Raw genomic sequence first — 11,149 nt, forward strand, 5'->3', positions numbered from 1 at the left:
CCTGTTTGAATATTAGTGACCCTATAAAATTTACGTGTATATACTGTATTGTGTTGGACTTACGGGTTTTAGCATATTATAACCTTAAAAGAATTCTAAATTCTTTGAAAAATTATTTTCCCATCTTGATTTCCTTCTTAATGTTGTGTTTTAAAAAAAAAGACCGAGTAAATTGGGTTTGTAAACATACTACAATTTTAAACATGGCGACTTCTATTAGCAAAAGCGTAAAATGTATTCCAATGTAATCGTTTTCCTCAGTATACTCGATGTCATAATGTCGATCACTACATCTTAAAGCAGTTTCATTAAAAATGATTTACTTATAATATTCTCAACCAGATGGGGACCCAGGTACGACCGAAATACTTGTGAAGAAAAGAATCAACTAGGACTTAACGGAGTTTCGGGGGGATTTTTACGCGAATTTTAATTTGAATTTAATGGATGTTACACGATATCGTTTTACCCATAGATAGCAGACACATCAGGGTTCATTGTAATGTTAAGAAAGCATTTTCAGCGAAAAGTGAACTTAATGAAGGTTCAGTATAACGATCCTCATATATCAAACTTTTCAGTGTACCCTTTAAATATGAAATTTTATACATCATACGTATAAACTATCAAACCTCTCAAAACACATACATTAGATATAAAGTTTTTAACAGAATACATCTTTGATATCAAAATCTCAAAACCACACTTAGTATACCAAAATTTCTATATGCCAAACTCCATAGCATTGAAGTCAGATGTCCTGTGTTGCTTATTTCACTGACCCTTCTTTCCAATACACCTGCCTGTGAATCAAAACTGTGCAGTTTAGCGAATTGTATACAACGAGCTGGTATGTTTCTTAGCGACTGCCACCAATCACATCAAAAAATGAAATGAAATGCAATCTTTGAGTTTTACGTCCCAGGGCTATGCCGGTTAGGCTAAAGGAGACGGTGATGATGAGTAATGAATGAAATGGTGGAATAAAGAAAGTGGGAGGAAACGGAAGAACTCCGACGAAACCCACCCACACGGTGTTTGTCCACCACAAAGTTCACTTGGCGGGGCTGGGATCGAAGCCGGGACCCCAAACAATCACATCAAGTATTGATATTATTTTATAGCAGACACATCAACAATCTGATAAGATATTAGGGCAACAAGATTTAGAAAATAATAATAAACATGACACACTGCAAACTGTCATTATTTTACGATCCACTCAGGTATAGTCATTATTAAGTAGTTATTCATAACATTCAGGAAGAAGGTTCTATCATAGCTTTTCAAACTATTTTTTTTATTTATTTAAGTTTATTCCAATTTTAATTTTTACACTATCTTTTGAACAGGAACCAAAATTATATACGATTGATTCTTATATATCATATTTCTGATGTCTGAATTTGTTGCAGAAGGGTTGTCATTCCTTCAAAATACTGTGGAAGTCCGTACAAGAAATTACCAGTATACTATGAGTCAAAAACTAGATGCTTTATTATTGAAGAAACAGTTTGCGTTTCGTTTGCAATTTTCTCGGGCCATGGGTCGGCTTTCTGAAAAAAAAAGAAAGAAAAAAAAGAGAGAGAGAGAGACTCTCGTTACAAATTGAAGTCTGGCTACCCTATACAATGTAAACTACGTCACTTAATCGGCTTTCGATAACTTTGAAATTTAATGTCGGAGAACCAGTTGGAGACTGTCAACCGTTCTGGGTTTTCTCTCGTCCACAGAAGAGAAAGTGTCCAATCGGTAGATAGCATTTTGAGAATGCATTGCTTGGCTTGGTGATTTTAGGGTTTAGGATTTTGAATTCTGGGCTTTCGGCATCTATGGTCATGTTACTTGTCACGATTGAGGGATGACGAACCTCGGCGAGCACATTAGCCGAGGAAAGCGAAGAAGGAAAGGATTGGGAAAGAAAGGAAGCGGCCTGGAACCTATAAGTTAGGTACCACCGCGGCATTTGCCTGGTGTGAATGAGAAAAACACTGGGAAAAGCTCATTCAGGACGGCTGGAAGAGAATACCAGAGTTTCTCAACCTGGGAGTCGGGACCCAGACTCTCCTAGACATATGGGGACAACGGTGGCTCAGTGGTAGAGGGTTCATCTATTGGTGCATGGGGTCCCTGGTTCGATCCCAACTCGAGTCAAGTGAACTTTGTGGTGGACAAAGATCGTGTGGGGGGGTTTCCTGGGGTTCTCCCGTTTCCTCCCACTTTCTTCATTCCACCATTTCATTCATTACGCATCATCACTGTCTCCTTTAGCCTACCCGGCATAAACGTGGGACGTAAACCTTAAAGATATCATTTCATTTCTCCTAGATATATTTAATTCCCCTACTTATTATCAAAAACAGCACAAAAATAAAGAATCGTTTAAAAAATAATTGGAATAAAATAGAAATAGAAATGGTGAAAAACTGCATACTGGGATACAGTTCAAATTTAGAACCAATATTAAAACTTACCCTGGTGTGACTTCACTTTGCGTCAAAAGCGATAAGCAGTAGTAATGAGAAAGCTTATTACAAATCTGAAATTACTTAGGGGATAGCTATCAAGAGGATATAATAAAGCGGAGATTGTGACGTGAAAGATATTGAGAAAGCCTATTCTAGACCTTTATAGCTACCCTCTAAATAATCAATATAATAATTTCTACTTGCCTTTTTTTTAAATATTCATTCTCTCTTGCTCTCAACAACTGTAAAGTTTCTAATGAACAAATTAATTAAAAAATAAAGGAAATTAAATTATGATGCTTCCTCTCGGTAGTAATTTCTCTACGTGATCAACTTTCTTACTTCATTTAGGTATAAAAGAAGCTTCTAGTGTATGCAATATAATCAGTTCTCTGTGAATATCAGGAACAATCATATCCGCAATGGCTTTCCTCGCCCAGGTAAGATTATTACGTTGTATTTAAAAATTCAGAAACTAATATAAATTATTAGTATCAGAAATTGTAAGGTGTATTGATACATAACAGGTTAATTATGTTTTCTAAAAGACTCTGTGCTAGTAGTAATAATCCAAACAGCTGCTTTTCATGCAGTAAAAGAGAGTCTTATATTCGCATCTTTTATTATTTTAATAGAATGTCACCGCACTGTTACAAAAAAACAAAAAAAAACGTAAACTAATTCGAACTAATCCTTAAACTGTTTATGTTTGGAGCCTCTGCCGCTGATCTAGTCACTAGACTGTGCATTTGATGCATGAGATCTCAGGTTCGATTCCGAATCAAAGATCATCTTGAACGTACTAGAATGGATTAAGTTCAACTTAAACTGTAGGACTGTCCTATATTGCCTCGCTTCTGACGAAGGAGATAAGTACTGCACAAGTTAATCACTTAATTATATTTTAGTTTACGTACAATTAAGTAGGAAACTGTGTTTTAAGCAGGGAGCAATGGCACGTGATAACTACATGAACGGGTTTCATTTGTATGGTGTGATATATTCTCAACAAATATTGAAACCGGAAGTAGTAGTAGATTTCCGGTTTTAGTTGAGAGATTAGAGTGGAGATGGAATATATTCTTGCGATAGGAATATATTCTTTGGATATTTAATTGATTCCAGAAAACGTTTCTCGCTATCTGGTATCCTTCTTACTCTATAGAGATCAACGTTAAAACCGGAAGTCGTTGATTTCGTCACTTCCGATTTGAAAAGGCTAAGAAGGGTAATAGTAACGATTCTGAGAACACTAAATAGATTCCAAAAAAAAAAAAAAAAAAAAAAGTTTCTTGTTCTTCCTATCGTTTTGTATCTTTGTATACCAGTGTGCGAATTGAAAAATTTTCCCAGAGGGGATGAATTTCACCCATATGCGCACCCAGTCCTCCCACACACACACACACACACACACACACACACACACACATAAAGTAAGAATTGTTCCCTTTTTCTATCTTATCTTTATGTCCATTTAAAAATACTCCAGAGGGGGAAAAAGTTATCCCTGCCAGGGATAAAATTTTTCTTCTCCAGGGTGGGAAAGATTTTTGTCAGGGGGGGAAATCCCTGGCATCTCCCCCGCCAATTCGCACCCTGATGTATACCAATATTGAAACCGAAAGTTATAATGGATTTCTACCACTTCCGGTTTTAGTAGAGAGTTAGGGATACACATGAAATGTATTCTTGACACACTTAATCGCTTCTCGCTTGTAGGAAATCGCTTCTCGCTTGCTTTACCGTTTTTGCTCTATAGAATCAACGTTAAAACCGGAAGTGGTTAGTTTCTACAACTTCCGGGTTTGATATCGTCTCTATCAACGAACTCGATTCCTAATTTTTAACCTTCTATATCCTACGAAAATTGACAATTATCCACCCAGTAGTACTTCAGACTTTTTGTCCCCGCACAGACTGACACAGGAATAGAGATAGTCTTGTCTCCCGAACGGATTGACACAGAGACAGAGGGATAAAATAGTCTTGTCTCCCGGGCTATCTTGTAAACACTGACAGACATAGTCTTGTATTCCGAACGGAGAACACACAAATAGACATAGTCTATCTCCTAGATGGATGTACACACAGCTCAAGATGGGCTTATCTCCCGAACGGATTTACACACGAATAGACATGATCTTGTCTCCCTGACTGATGTACATACGAACAGACATAATATAGTCTCCCGGACTAATGTACACTCATGTCCAAAATGATTGTCGCATGTACAGGGTAAGAACCCCTAATATGAGGATAGGCACCTAAATTGAGACCCCTACCTATCTTGTGAAGCGAGAGCTGCAATGTAGTGAAAGCGAGTTAAAACAAAAGGAAATAGCCCATCACAGCACCGGAAGTTACGTGGACTCGTTATGAGGAGAGTTGTTAGTATAGTGGAGGCTGGAAGAAATTACAACCCTACAAAGCTTTCTTAACGTGCACACATTAGGTGCTGAAAATGGGGAAGGTAAATTGATATTAATTCTATCTTTACTTTCTTTTATACCAGTGAATATGCGTATTGCATCATGTAATGAGTTACATATTTTCTTCCACTTATATTTGAGATGACGTTAGTTATTTGTTTCTCGGTCGAATGTCTTATTATGAGACCCTTAATGGGTTCAGTATATGAGACCGGTTTCATAATGTGACCCGTAGAGTAATATTGGGTCTTATATTAGGAGCTTATTTGTATCGACATTTCTGCATTCACAAAATAGTCTCTAAGACAGTCCTGTACATAGAGCCAATGATTTCGTCGGCATTGTACTATCATTTTGGACACATTTCTTATCATTTGGTACATATTTGAACATTAAAAGTAGTGATCAAAAATCGTTGCAGTTTATGCGCACAAAAAATGTAAAATTTTACAATGCTTATATTCTAAAATTGAAGAAAGTGAGTTAGATTGAAAGTATAACGTTTTATATTTTTGTGCCATCATAGAATTTGACTTAAAGACAGTGGTGAATGGTGAATTAATAAAAGAACTCTTTTAGAGTACACAAAAAGCCAGGGTCTTTTATTACGTACCCATCATAAAAATGGCAGTGTAGCTACTTTGGTGACACTTTTCAATATAATTTTTCATTGTTATATTTTTCTGTATTCCAATAGTTTGTACCGCAAATTAGACATTCCACAGAATATATTAAAGTAACAACAGTGTTTGTTTATGCTATAATTAACTAGTATATAGCATCTGAACTTTTAGGGTCTCATATTTCGGGTTCTTACCTATAACTGTCTTCTTGTAGGAATATAATTTGTTAATGATTTTGCAGGGTACTTTTAATACTGATACTATGTGTATAATCGGGAAATGTATATTTGTGGTAAATTTCATAGGAAAAGAATTATAAATACGAAAATTAGAATGAGTAAAACAAAATGTTGCTAAATGGACAAGAATGTTTTATTTTCGTTTTATTATTCTTATTTATTTCTCTTTTGCATGAAATTTTCCACATACACGTCTTTGCCAATTATACACTACTAACATTATAAGAAATACCGGGCGAATTAGTTATCAAATTATATTCCTACAAAAACATTTATAGACATGCGACAATAATTTTGGCCATGAGTGTACATACGAACAGACATAGTCTTGTCTGACGAATGGATGTACGAACGAACAGAAATGGTTTTGTTTGCCGAACGGGTGTACACACAGACAGATTTAGTTTTGCCTTCGGAATGGATGTGCGCACGGACAGACATGGTCTTGTCTACCGGACGGATGGGGACATGATGAAAAATAATGAAGTTTTTGTGAACCAAACTCATTAAAAATTAGAAACACTGATTCGAGTTTTATTGAATAGTTTTGAATAGCTACTGCCTAAAGTCGATTGACCTGAGAGTTTTATAAATAAAATAACATGCAATTAATACCTATGTACGATGTATTAATATTAGATATGAATTGTTTTACAGATTACTTTCCTTGTGCTGGTTGCTTGTATCTTGGCTGTTCAGGGTATTGGATATGGTAAGTTAAGCAAATTCTTGTTTGCCATATTTGTATAATGCACATTCTTTTAGGCTAACTTTTGCATCTAAAATTAGAATTCAGAATAGAATTTATTTAGATTTTTAAACATTTTTTTTTTATTTTTTTAAAAATTCTTATTTGTGTTCAAAGCCTGGTATTGGCATGCAATACTTAAACTTTGTCAAACAACATCTTGCACAAGTCCAACGATTCGTCACTTTTTTTTTTTTTTTTTTTTTTGTAACAATATAGTTTTAATCGCAACTCAAAATTAATGTGCCTATCATCAGTATAAGATACATTTATAAAATAAATATTCCATGTGCACATTACTGACCGGGAAATACCTTTTTGGTTCAGGATGTTGAAAGTTGAAGTAAGCGATAGAATCGATTAAATACGTTATTTCCTTCAAAAACAAACAAGTGAAACTGCAATTAGAATTTTTCATTAAAACAGGGGCGTCATCTGGGGAAGGAAAGTTCCTCCTCCCTGAGTTCAAAAACTACACATGTTTTAATCTATTGTATAGCAAGATACTACCCTGAGTGCTCACTGAATTGCGACCACCTACCTAATATTTTGTTGGTCCACCTTTTGCCCAGTGGACGACCTGGACACAGTGTGCCGTGGATTCTGGTAGTTGCTGATATATTTCCACGGGAATCTGGTACCTTATACTCCTGATAACATCCCACAATGAGACCTCATGTTGATGCACGAGTCATGGTGCAAAGAACTCTTTCCACAACTTCCCATAAATGTTCTATAGGATTAAAATTATTTGACTTATGGGGCTAATTCTTACGCAGTAGGTCAGTGAAATGTTCCCAAAGCCAAGTAAGTAAAGTCCTGGCTTGGTGACACGGTGCATTGTAGTATTTGCGAGTAGAAGTGTTGTATTGTAGGGTGTACGTAATTCTCTAACACTTGCAGGTACACAATGGATGTCTCGCTGTAGTTCATACACACTAACAGTCCCAGTCCATGTTAACAGAAGCATCCCTAAATCTTACAACCGCCCCACGTGCCTGTATAGTACGCACTATGCGCGAGAGATTCATAGTATATTGGTGCGGTTGACGCCACACATGCACACTCCCGTACAAAAGGAGTAGTACAAACCGTGATTTATCTGGTCAACACACTCATTTTGAATAATCTATGGACCAATTAGCGTGTTCCTGTGCCCAAACGCGACAAAGTCGGTGGTGATGAGTGTGTTGTCTGCTGTGGAACTGCATTCGTGCCAGTGTACGCTCTATAGTTGCGTGGGATATGGATGTTGTGCATCCACCATTCTGTTGGTTACGTAATTCTGGGACACTGACGATTCGTTTGGCTGCCACGAATCACATGTCACGAATTTCCGTCACTTCCTCCGACTTAACACCTTATAAACTTCTCACCTGAAACACTAGAGAAATTAAATTTCACACAGTGACTACCAACAGAAATAGCTACGTAGCTAACGTACACAAACATAAAATAATTACTTTCTTCTTAGTCAGGACACGAACTTTCAACAACACCCTCGTAGTTTCTAATCTATTTTGATGTGTACTTATTTTTATCATTATTGACTTTGCAATACTTGTGTTTCATGTTTCAAACTTCGTGTACTTATATGTCGTAGCTGAGGACGTAATTCGTAAAGGAGTGCCGCTAATTTTATTTTTCAGAGTTGGCATCCTTAACTACTATATACGTAATTCCATACGTGCAGTATTTTCCAATATTATATAAATATTACTGATTTTTCTATATTGTCTGCAATGGAGAAAACTTCTAATGTCAGAAAGTAACGAATTTTTAGAATTCTCTCGTACTTCGGAATGGTAGTCGAGTATTTTACTAATGCTCCCTTATAACTAAATGGAATGGTTGGAGATGGAAGAAACAAGTATTTGATGTGCGATAAGATCTCATGTAATTTTGACTCTATATTATGCTGAAGGTCTAAGGTACGGTCTTATTCAAATAATCCTGGTCACAAATAACTATTTTTAAAGCTATTTACTCTTCATGTAATAGAAATCAAATTACTAAAAATTATTTTGCTTGACTGTGGAAGGCATTTATCTCAAGTAAAAAACATTGAAATAGCTTAGTACGATTTTGAGACTACACAGGGATAGAGCGATCAGGTTTTTTGAGAAATAATGTGTAGCGGATTTCAGTCCTACTTTTCAGATAAGGAAGTATTACAGAAGGAGTACAATTAAATGAAATCCAAGTAGGATTAATGTTGAAAACAGCTAACTGAAGTGAAAATTCTGTAATCTTCTAGAATCATCACTGTATACAGGGTGTCCCTGGAGAAAGTGATTATACTTTGGAAAATTGTATTATTGATGATTCTAAGCAAAACGTCCACATACATGTGTCGTATTCTCAATGGTATGAAAGCTATGTGATGTGAACCATTTTTTGACTTTAGGATCCTTATTGCTCACATTGTAGTTATTGTACAGAGGTGATAAATAGCGCAATCGAATGACCTTTTCAATGGTGTGCAGCACGTGGCATTGGTGTCTTTGGAATAAGAGGATTTGAGGGAAATTTAGGAATAAGTGTTCCCATCTACTTCGCGTTCTACTTCGCGTTCTACTTCTATATCGTTCGCGCCTTTGGCGTGGGATACTCAGGTTCGATTTCCCGTGGAACTCATATGGTACATAAATTATTTATTGATCTCAGAAAGCACTACGGCTCGATTAGGAGGGAAACATTGTATAACATTCATACCGAATTTGGTACACAAGCAGGTTTAGTTCCATTAGTAAAGATGTGTTTAAACCTAAAGTAAACTAGGAAGAAATACTTGTGCATCACTTTTCACATCAAGAATGGCCCGAGACAAGGAGGTGCGTTGTCGCCATAGTTAATCAAATTTCTTGCAGAATATGTTATAACGAAAAGTAAAGATAGCAACCAGAGCCTAAAGCTGAATTTCAATCATGAGGTTATGGTTTATGCTGATGATACCATATTGATACGAGATTATATGAAGATAATAAAAAGATATGCAGAGGTTTTATTAAACACCTGCAGGAACATGGATTTAGAAGTGAACACAGAGAAAACTAAATACAATAAAATTCGCCGTGATCGTAATATTGCAAATTATGGAGACATCAATATATCAAGTAATACGTTCTATAAAGTGGACACTTTCAAATATCTAGAATTAACATTAACGGACCACAACAACATCCACAAAGAAATTAAATGTCAACTGGAAACAGGTAATTTCTGTTATTAGCCCAGTCCAAATTGTTTGTGGTCTTTGCGAATTCTGTCGCAGAATTTGAACCTTAAAATATATAAAGCGATAAATCCAATTTGTACTGTATGGTTGTAGAAACTTCATAATGAACAACTACATAATTTACACTGTTTATCTAACATTGATAGAGTGTTCAAGTGTAGGAGGTTCAGTTGGAAAATTTATGTAGGTAGAACGGGAGAAAGTAGGGACGTTTTCAAAATTTTACCTGAAACCCCAATCGTAAAAAGACCTAGACACAGATTGGAGAGCAATATTCAGATGAATATCAGAGAATAATGATTACAAGGCTGAAGCTGGGTCAAGTTGGCTTAGGACAAGACTCAGTGGAAAGCTCTTGTGAATTTAGCATTGAACGTTCAGGTTTCGTGGACCCAAGAGTAAAGTAGTTATTTATTCAACTCATTAGATTCAAATACTATATAACTTTACCGTGTTTCATCTTTCCAGGTGGTGTAAGTAGCTACGGTTACGGCATTAGCCATGGCCACTACCCAGGAATCTATGGCCTCCATGGGTATGGACTAGCTTCTGGCTATGGATTCCCTCATGGTTATGGAGGATTTGGGTCTCTTGGAGGAGGAATCGTTGGAGGAATTGTTGGTTAAACAATGAATAAATCAGCGGTCTTAATTGGTTTACTTGCATTGCTTATCCATCAGGACATTTCAAGACAAGAAACCTTATCTCTTACACGGAACCATGTTCTGCAATACTCAATAAATACTACTTTATTTTAAATGAATCTTTTTCATTTAGTAAATATTATTTGTCTCGTAAAAATCTGTTTCAGCCATCAGGTTAATTTAGACCCTTATTTTAATTGCCCTAGAAAGCATTTTCAATATTTAAGACATCCCGAATGCGTATTGTGTTATGAAATTACGCAGAGCTTTCTGGACTCTGATGCGCTTGTTTAAAATAGTTCACAGATTTGCTGCATAGAGGACACTAAAGTTATACGACTGCAGAAAAACGACTGCTAACAGACAGTTATTTAGGAACTATGTACTAGAATATTATTATTTATAGTGAAAATCTCAATCGTTCTAAAACTTTTGCAAAGCATTGAACAATAATTCCAATATTTACAGTTGAAATGTGTTTATCTTATAACTTACCACAAAGTAAAAATGATATCTTGGTACATGAGTTAATCTGAGAGACAGTTACGGTAATTTCCACCATCATAACACTTCAGATGTGACACTACGGTACGATAGTTGCCCCTCGATATCATCTCACATGGGTTTAATTCATATGCTTTTCAGCTGAAATAGGAGGTAGGGTTTCCTCACTAAGAACACGAAGATACAAGAGAGAGTTATGGTAATTAATACTAAAAAATAGAAGCAATAAAAGTGAATCTTGTATACTATGGAATTC

The 11,149-nt window shown here is 35.9% G+C and overlaps 1 long non-coding RNA gene across 1 annotated transcript; it reads left to right on the plus strand.

The window, feature by feature from the left end:
- The first annotated feature begins 2,874 nt into the window (after positions 1-2,874).
- LOC145679872 (uncharacterized) lies at positions 2,875-10,487 on the plus strand. The gene is made up of 3 exons (XR_014130592.1): positions 2,875-2,908; positions 6,417-6,471; positions 10,214-10,487. It is a non-coding gene; the product is annotated as an uncharacterized LOC145679872 (long non-coding RNA).
- The last annotated feature ends 662 nt before the right edge of the window (positions 10,488-11,149 follow it).

This window comes from Thermobia domestica, chromosome 2 (assembly GCF_964235325.1).
Source record: "Thermobia domestica chromosome 2, izTheDome1.hap1.1, whole genome shotgun sequence".
Taxonomy (NCBI): Eukaryota; Metazoa; Arthropoda; class Insecta; order Zygentoma; family Lepismatidae; genus Thermobia; species Thermobia domestica.